This window comes from Brassica napus, unplaced genomic scaffold (assembly GCF_020379485.1).
Source record: "Brassica napus cultivar Da-Ae unplaced genomic scaffold, Da-Ae ScsIHWf_1942;HRSCAF=2587, whole genome shotgun sequence".
Classification (NCBI taxonomy): Eukaryota; Viridiplantae; Streptophyta; class Magnoliopsida; order Brassicales; family Brassicaceae; genus Brassica; species Brassica napus.
Genome location: NW_026015357.1, coordinates 34,490 through 43,513, shown reverse-complemented (window position 1 = coordinate 43,513; position 9,024 = coordinate 34,490). Strand labels below are relative to the sequence as shown.

Here is a 9,024-nt window from a genome sequence, read left to right as displayed (position 1 = left end):
ACTCCTCCTTTCTTCAAGTCTTCTAGGCGCCATCATCTTGACAGCTTTCATGATGAACCGGGTGAAGAAAGCTCTTGGAGGAGGCGCCTTGGATGAGGTTCGTGAGTCCTCTCCATACACTTCTGCTTCCAATGAGTCTCTCCATCAGTATAGACAGGAGAAAGGATGAGAGACACGCCCTTCAGTCTTCTTCTCATGGAGAAACTGAACTCGGATGGGAATGTCTTCAAGGATTGGATTTGAGCTGAGGGTAGAGCTTGTGTTGTGCGGAAGCTACAGCTCAGGTTCTGATGAACCTGGCTCTGATACCATATGATTTTTAAAGAGATCTCTACTCTTGTAGTATGTGTGTGTTTATAAGCTTCAATGAAGAATGATTAGAGTTTGTTCTAGGTGATATAGAGAAAGAGATTGGTGAGAGTGTTTATGAGTGTATGAGAGACTTAAGAACAGAGATTAAGAGACTTAAGAGACTAGAGAGAATAAGAGACTGAAGATTAGTGTTTCAGATTAGAGAAGGAGAGGGGAAACCCCCTTGTTGAGATGAGGAGTGATATGATCATGGACCAGCCAGCTGATGGAGATAGAGATGGAGAGTTTAGAGATGAACCAGCTGAAGAAGATGAGGTCTTAACCATTCCTAAAGGTCCCATAACTCGAGCCAGAGCTAGGAAACTCAAAGAAGCTATTGGAGGACTAATCAGGAAGTCCTTGGAGAAAGAAGAATGTCTTGGAGGAAGCTTGATACTTCAAGATACACTTATCACCATTCAAGCAATCTTACCATCAAGCTGAGTATCATCTAGGCTAGCAAGTTATGTGTGCTCTTTTCCTATCATTGTTTTTGTCCCATTGGGTTTTGCAATGATAGGTTTTTAACGAGGCCATAGTCTTGCTATCTTATCACCTAGTTGATACTCTCGGACCAAGCCACATGAAGAACCTTATGTTATCTTTTATTTCTAAGTACTTATGTCTTTTATTTTCGAAAACTCTATCTAAGTTATGCCTTTGTTTCTACATTAATTGGAGGAGCCTGTTCCTTTAATTTCGAAATGCTTGGAGCCTGTTCCAAGCCTTTCACTATATATATGTGTGTGACGGCAACCCTAGCATCTATCAAGTTTTCTTTCACTTAAACCTTTGTGTTTTCTTCTCCCTTGCTTTCACGAGTTAAGAGAGTGTCTGGTGTGTAGTATCCAGTCTGTTGGTGTGTAATATCCAACGCCCAAGGGCTTTAGAAAGGTGTGTCATATCCGATCTAAGCCTAGGATTATCAAGGAGCCTTTCCGCAGCCTCTTGTGTCACAATTCGATCCACAGCCTTGATAAACTTGAGTCTTTGATTCGTTTATGCAAGGATCTATCCAAACCATCCAGAGAAGGGTCCTAGGATCTCATTAAGTGGTATCAGAGCACTCTGGAAGGGGAGTTTCGATTTCTCTTTTGTTTGTTCATAAGATCTACTCTTTATCGTTTCATATCTTTGATCATTCGGTTCTTGTGTGTTTATTCTCACTTGATCTGTTTGTTTCATTATCAGGATTGTTAGATCTGATTGTTTCGTGTATCATATTGCTAGATCTAAGAATTTCGATCAAGTTTAAAATAAAAACCTTTCACATTCTTGTCGATTACGTTATCGTTTTGCTTGATCCAAAAGTTTCTTGTGCTTGTGTGACTCGATCTGTTGTTAGAATCATAGATCAGGAGTTGTTAATCTCATTTCATCATCCGTTGAATCCGATCTGTGATTGTACCCATTTAGTGAGAGAACAAGAATTCAAATCGTTGCGTGTTGTTCAAGTATTGATTGCCGCCTTGTTTAAATCTCTCTGTTTCCTTAATTGAATCCTTGTTGTGTGTCAATTCCTTTGAACTACTTACTGGTTCGAATCTTGTATCTGTCAGGAAGCAATGGGATCTGAGGAGGACGATGAAACTTTTATGAGAAGGAACAAAATGTTACAAGAAGCAATCACCAAACAAGTAATGGACGCGATGGTGAAGTTGCTGGAAGAGAAGTATGATCAGAGACCAAATGATGGGCAAGGACAAGCATCTGGCCAGAGACGTGAGCAAAGAAGAAACAGACAAGGTCAGCGTGAGCATGCTGGATCAGAAGAAACTGATAACTTCTATGAGAGAAGTAGCCATAGCTCCGGTTCGAGACATAGCAGTAGGAGATCTCGACATGATCATGAGGGCCGAAGGCATAGACGCAATGAGCTATCAGGATTGAAGCTTAAGATCCCTCCTTTCCATGGTAAAGCTGATCCAGATGCCTATCTTGAGTGGGAGAAGAAGATCGAACTCGTTTTCAACTGTCAGCATTACTCAGAGACTAAGAAGATTCAAGTAGCTGCTACCGAGTTCAATGATTATGCATTGAGCTGGTGGGATCAGTTGGTTACAAACAAAAGGCGCAATGGTGAATTCCCCATTGAAACATGGGCAGAGATGAAAGCTGTGATGCGCAAGAGGTTTGTACCAAGTCATTATCACCGTGATCTTCATCAAAAGTTGAGACTGCTCACACAAGGAACAAAGTCTGTAGAGGAATACTTTCAAGAGATGGAATTGCTTATGCTAAGAGCTTGTGTATCTGAGGACAGTGAAGCTACTATGGCACGTTTTCTTGGTGGACTCAACCGTGAGATACAAGATAGAGTGGAGATGCAACACTACTTGGAGATAGAGGAGATGCTACACAAAGCTATCTTGGTGGAGCAGCAAGTTAAGAGAAGAAGTTATGCGCGTGGCAGCTATGGTTCCAGTAGATACCAGACCTCTAAAGAAGATAAACCAAGCTATCAAAAGGAGAGCAAGCCACAGCCAAAAGAAGAATCTAAGTCTAGTAGCATCTACAGCAAGGATAAGGGTAAAGTGGAAGCTACAAGCTCGCGTGCAAGAGATGTAAAGTGTTTTAAGTGCCAAGGGCGTGGGCACTATGCTAATGAGTGTACTAACAAGAGAGTTATGATTCTTCTGGAGAATGGAGAGTTTGAATCTGAAGATGAGAAACTAAGGACTGATCAAGAACTATCAGAAGCTGAGTATGAGGAGGAACCAGTTCAAGGTAGACTGTTGGTTGCAAGAAGAACTCTCAGTTTGCAAAACAAAACTGAGGAGCAAGAACAAAGAGAGAACTTGTTCTACACACGTTGTCTGGTGCAAGGAAAGGTCTGCAGCCTGATCATCGACGGTGGAAGCTGTGTTAATGTTGCTAGTGAGACAATGGTGAAGAAGCTTGGTTTGAAAGCTCAAAAGCATCCTAAACCTTACCGGCTGCAGTGGCTTAATGAAGAGGGCGAGATGAGGGTATCTACTCAGGTTTCTATACCCTTGTCCATTGGGAGGTATGAAGATGACATTCTCTGTGATGTGATACCCATGGAAGCCAGCCACATACTACTGGGAAGGCCTTGGCAGTTTGATAGGCGTGTCATCCATGATGGCTTCACCAACAAACATTCTTTTGAGTTCAACGGCAAGCGAACTGTCTTGGTACCTCTAACTCCTAAAGAAGTGCATGAAGATCAGCTTCAACTTCAGAAAAAGAAAGAGATTGATCTCAAACCAGATAAGCAACACAACTTTTATGCTAAAGCTAGTGAAATCAAAAGATCTCTTTATTCTCATCAATCGGTTCTCTTATTTATTTTTAAAGAATCTCTTTTGTCTCTAACCAATTGTACACCGGTGTATCCGAGTGAGATGTCAGCTCTTTTACAGGAATACCAGGATGTATTTCCAGAAGATAATCCCATTGGTTTGCCACCTATTCGTGGGATTGAGCATCAGATTGATTTTGTACCAGGAGCTACTCTTCCCAACAGACCAGCATACAGGACTAACCCGGTGGAAACCAAGGAGCTACAAAGACAGGTTGAGGAACTAATGGAGAAAGGCCATATCCGTGAGAGTATGAGCCCATGTGCTGTGCCTGTGCTCCTTGTGCCTAAGAAAGATGGGAGCTGGCGCATGTGTGTTGATTGTAGAGCAATCAACAATATAACAGTGAAGTATCGCCACCCTATTCCTAGATTAGATGATATGCTTGATGAATTGCATGGTTCTAGTGTCTTTTCTAAGATAGATTTGAAGAGTGGATATCATCAAATAAGAATGAAAGAGGGAGATGAGTGGAAAACAGCCTTTAAGACTAAGCATGGGTTGTATGAGTGGTTAGTCATGCCTTTTGGATTAACCAATGCTCCTAGCACTTTTATGAGATTGATGAACCATGTGCTTAGATCTTTCATAGGCTTGTTTGTGGTAGTATACTTTGATGATATCCTTGTTTACAGTAAGAACCTAGAAGAGCATATAGATCATCTTAAGTCTGTTCTTGATGTGTTGAGAAAAGAAAAACTGTTTGCTAATCTTAAGAAATGCACTTTTTGTACGGATAACTTGGTCTTCCTAGGCTTTGTTGTGAGTGCAGATGGAGTAAAGGTGGATCAGGAGAAGGTGAGAGCAATTCAAGAATGGCCGATTCCTAAAACCATAAGTGAAGTGCGAAGCTTCCATGGACTAGCTGGCTTCTACCGACGGTTTGTGAAAGACTTTAGCACCATAGCAGCTCCATTGACTGAGGTGATCAAGAAAGAAGTTGGATTCAAATGGGGAGAAGCACAAGAACTTGCCTTTCAATGCCTAAAAGAGAAGCTTACTAATGCCCCTCTTCTTATACTTCCTGATTTCAATAAAACTTTTGAAATTGAATGTGATGCTTCAGGAATTGGAATTGGTGCTGTTCTTATGCAGGAGAAGAGACCCATAGCATATTTCAGTGAGAAACTTGGAGGAGCAACTCTCAACTATGCCACTTATGACAAGGAACTCTATGCTTTGGTGAGGGCTTTGCAGACATGGCAGCATTACCTATGGCCCAAGGAGTTTGTCATTCACACTGATCATGAGTCTCTCAAGTACCTTAAAGGCCAGAACAAACTCAGCAAGAGGCACACCAGATGGGTAGAATTCATTGAAACCTTTCCGTATGTGATCAAGTACAAACAAGGTAAGGAAAATATAGTTGCTGATGCACTCTCCAGAAGGGAATCACATGGAGGGAGTCTCATGGGTCACTTTGGTATTGCAAAGACTCTTAAAACCTTGCAGGATCATTTCTTTTGGCCTCGGATGAAAAGTGATGTGGAGAAACTATGTGAGAGATGTGCAACTTGCAAGCAAGCTAAGTCTAAGGTTCAGTCTCACGGTTTGTATACTCCTCTCCCTATTCCTTATCATCCTTGGAATGACATATCTATGGATTTCATTGTCGGATTGCCTAGAACTAGGACTGGGAAGGATTCTATCTTTGTTGTTGTTGACAGGTTCTCAAAAATGGCACATTTTATAGCATGTCACAAAACTGATGATGCATTCATGTAGCTAATCTGTTCTTTAAGGAGATTGTGCGTTTACATGGCATGCCTAGGACCATAGTTTCTGATAGAGATACTAAGTTTCTTAGTTATTTTTGGAAAACTCTTTGGTCTAAGCTAGGCACTAAGTTGTTGTTCTCCACTACTTGTCATCCGCAAACTGATGGACAGACTGAAGTAGTTAATAGAACTCTAGGAACACTCTTGCGTGCATTCATTAAAAAGAATCTGAAATCTTGGGAAGACTATCTGCCACATTGTGAATTTGCATATAATCATGCTGTGCATTCTGCTTCTAAGTTTTCACCCTTTGAAATTGTTTATGGGTTCAATCCCACCTCTCCTTTGGATTTAATTCCTTTACCTGAGTGTGAAAGGGTCAGTTTGGATGGCAAAAAGAAGGCAGAGATGGTGAAACAACTCCACGAGCAAGCTAGGCTCAACATTGAAAACTAAGCAGTATGTCAAGCATGCCAACAAAGGAAGGCGTGAGATGGTCTTTAAAGAGGGTGACAAAGTTTGGGTTCATTTGAGAAAAGAGAGGTTTCCTAATGAGAGGAAGTCAAAGCTTATGCCAAGAATTGATGGACCTTTTGAGATCACAAAGAAGATCAGCAACAATGCCTACAAGATTGATCTCCAAGATGAATCTGATTTGAGGTCAAATCCTTTTCAAGAGGGAGGGGATGATATGATCATGGACCAGCTGAAGAAGATGAGGTCTTAACCATTCCTAAAGGTCCCATAACTCGAGCCAGAGCTAGGAAACTCAAAGAAGCTATTGGAGGACTAATCAGGAAGTCCTTGGAGAAAGAAGAATGTCTTGGAGGAAGCTTGATACTTCAAGATACACTTATCACCATTCAAGCCATCTTACCATCAAGCTGAGTATCATCTAGGCTAGCAAGTTATGTGTGCTCTTTTCCTATCATTGTTTTTGTTCCATTGGGTTTTGCAATGATAGGTTTTTAACGAGGCCATAGTCTTGCTATCTTATCACCTAGTTGATACTCTCGGACCAAGCCACATGAAGAACCTTATGTTATCTTTTATTTCTAAGTACTTATGTCTTTTATTTTCGAAAACTCTATCTAAGTTATGCCTTTGTTTCTACATTAATTGGAGGAGCCTGTTCCTTTAATTTCGAAATGCTTGGAGCCTGTTCCAAGCCTTTCACTATATATATGTGTGTGACGGCAACCCTAGCATCTATCAAGTTTTCTTTCACTTAAACCTTTGTGTTTTCTTCTCCCTTGCTTTCACGAGTTAAGAGAGTGTCTGGTGTGTAGTATCCAGTCTGTTGGTGTGTAATATCCAATGCCCAAGGGCTTTAGAAAGGTGTGTCATATCCGATCTAAGCCTAGGAGTATCAAGGAGCCTTTCCGCAGCCTCTTGTGTCACCATTCGATCCACAGCCTTGATAAACTTGAGTCTTTGATTCGTTTATGCAAGGATCTATCCAAACCATCCAGAGAAGGGTCCTAGGATCTCATTAAGGAGTAGCTATGGAGGGTTGAAGTTACTTGGGTGAAGAAAGTTACCACAGTAAATATTAGTTACTGTGGTAAAAAGGGTTAAAAGGAAGTTACCTTAGTGAAAGGAGTTACTTGGGAGTGAAATGGGTTAAGGGAAACTTACCAGGAAGAGAGGAGTGTGCGCTGAGGTTAAGATAAGGTTGAGGATAAGGTGGAGAGCCTTGACAGGCTGTGACAGGCTGGAAAGGCAAAGCATCTCAGTCCAAGATGCCTCACACACGCCCACTCTCTTATTGGCTGAGTTTGAAATGAGGAGCCTCTTCCTTTGACTACACATGCTTAGAATAGTGATCAAATGGAAACCCTTGTATCTGATCTCTCTATATATATTGTAACCTCATCATTAATAAGATTAAGCAAGTTATGAGTCTCTCTTAGTCTCTCTCTAGTTCTCACTTTAGACTCTTAATCTCATTTCATACTTTAATCTTCTCTAAATCTCTTCTAATCTTTCCTAAATACTCAGATTACTCTAAACATCACTAAAAGTGATATGGTATCATAGCCAGGTTAGTGAGAGCCTGAGGTCGTGTGAGATTCTTTGAAGCCTCAAGGTTGAAGCTTTGAAGAAACTCTTGTGTGTTCTTGTGTGTTTGAGAGTTTCTGGGTACTTTTCAAGTTCAAGACTGGTTGTGGTGTGTCATCTGAAGCTGTGTGGGTTGAAGATCGAGGCTGTGAAGGTTTCTACAAGTCATTCAACTCAAGATAAAGTTTCTGAAGCTTAGAGAGTTCATCAGTCAACATGGAGAATGGGATGAACATGAACATGAAGGTAGCTGTGTGTTTCAAGGGAACCAACTACTTGGTGTGGTCTCGGATGGTGAGAACCACGGTGGGAAGGAAGGGCTGTGGAAGCACATCACCCCCGGAGAAGCTCCAAAACTCATCACTCAAGGAGAGGATGATGGTGAGGCTGCAAGCAAGGCGGAAGAGAAGTGGCATCAAGAGGACATGCTGGTGATGTCTGTGCTTCATGCGTCCCTTGAGCCGGCTATTCTGGATGCATACAGCTACTGTGAGTCTGCTAAAGAGCTGTGGGATACTTTGAAGAAGGTGTATGGCAACACGTCAAACCTAAGCCGAGTGTTTGAAGTGAAGCAAGCCATCAACAACCTTGCACAAGAAGACATGGAGTTCACCAAGCATCTAGGGAGATTCAGGAGTCTCTGGTCCGAGATGGAGATGCTTAGGCCAAGCACAACGGATGCTGATGAGCTTAACAAGAGGAGAGAGCAAGACAAGGTCTTTGGGCTACTCCTCACGCTGAACCCGGCTTACAACGGTCTCATCCAACACCTGCTTAGGGAGGACACTCTACCTGACCTTGAGGATGTGTGTGCGCGGATTCAGAAGGAGCAAGGCTCCATTGGGCTGTTTGCAAAGAAAGGAGACCTTTCCCTTGCAAGTCAAGCAACTCAAGAGGAGGGGAGTGAAGCTCCACAAGCAAACAAGGCTGCTGCGCATGGGAAGTTTGAGGAGAGGAGGTTCAATGGGAACTGTGATCACTGCAAGAAGCATGGCCACAAGAAGAGCCAATGCTGGATCCTTCACCCACACCTCAAGCCGGCAAAGTTCATGAAGGACCGTGAGGCAAGGGCTAATGCATCAGATGGAACGAGTGGAGCTGGTACAAGCAAAGGAAAGGAGATAGATGGGCGTGAAGGAGGTGATGGGAAGTCTCTTGTAGCCTACACTGGAGCACCAAGCAACCGTGGGAACAATGATCAGGAGTATCTAAGGAGATCTGATCTTGATGCCCTCATCAAGCTATTCAAGGAGAATGGTAACACCTTTGGGTACTCTTTTGGTGCTAGGGCTATAGAGAATCATGAGGATCTAACTAGAATTGATAGGATGCATGAGAACTTGATAGACATGGTAAATCAATCTAGGATTGCAAACCTTGCTAGAAATGATCTTGCATTCAAACCATCTAGTATCCTTGCGCATATGGCTAGTAATCATAGCATTAAGCCATTAGTAGTTGACTCTGGTGCATCTCATCATATGATAAGTGATACTAGCTTGATTCAGAACATTGTACCAATGAAGGGAAATGTGATGATAGCTAATGGAGATAGAATACCAATTAGAGGC

The 9,024-nt window shown here is 42.2% G+C and overlaps 1 pseudogene; it reads left to right on the top strand.

The window, feature by feature from the left end:
* The first annotated feature begins 1,345 nt into the window (after positions 1 to 1,345).
* Positions 1,346 to 6,187, top strand: LOC125599654 (annotated as a pseudogene).
* The last annotated feature ends 2,837 nt before the right edge of the window (positions 6,188 to 9,024 follow it).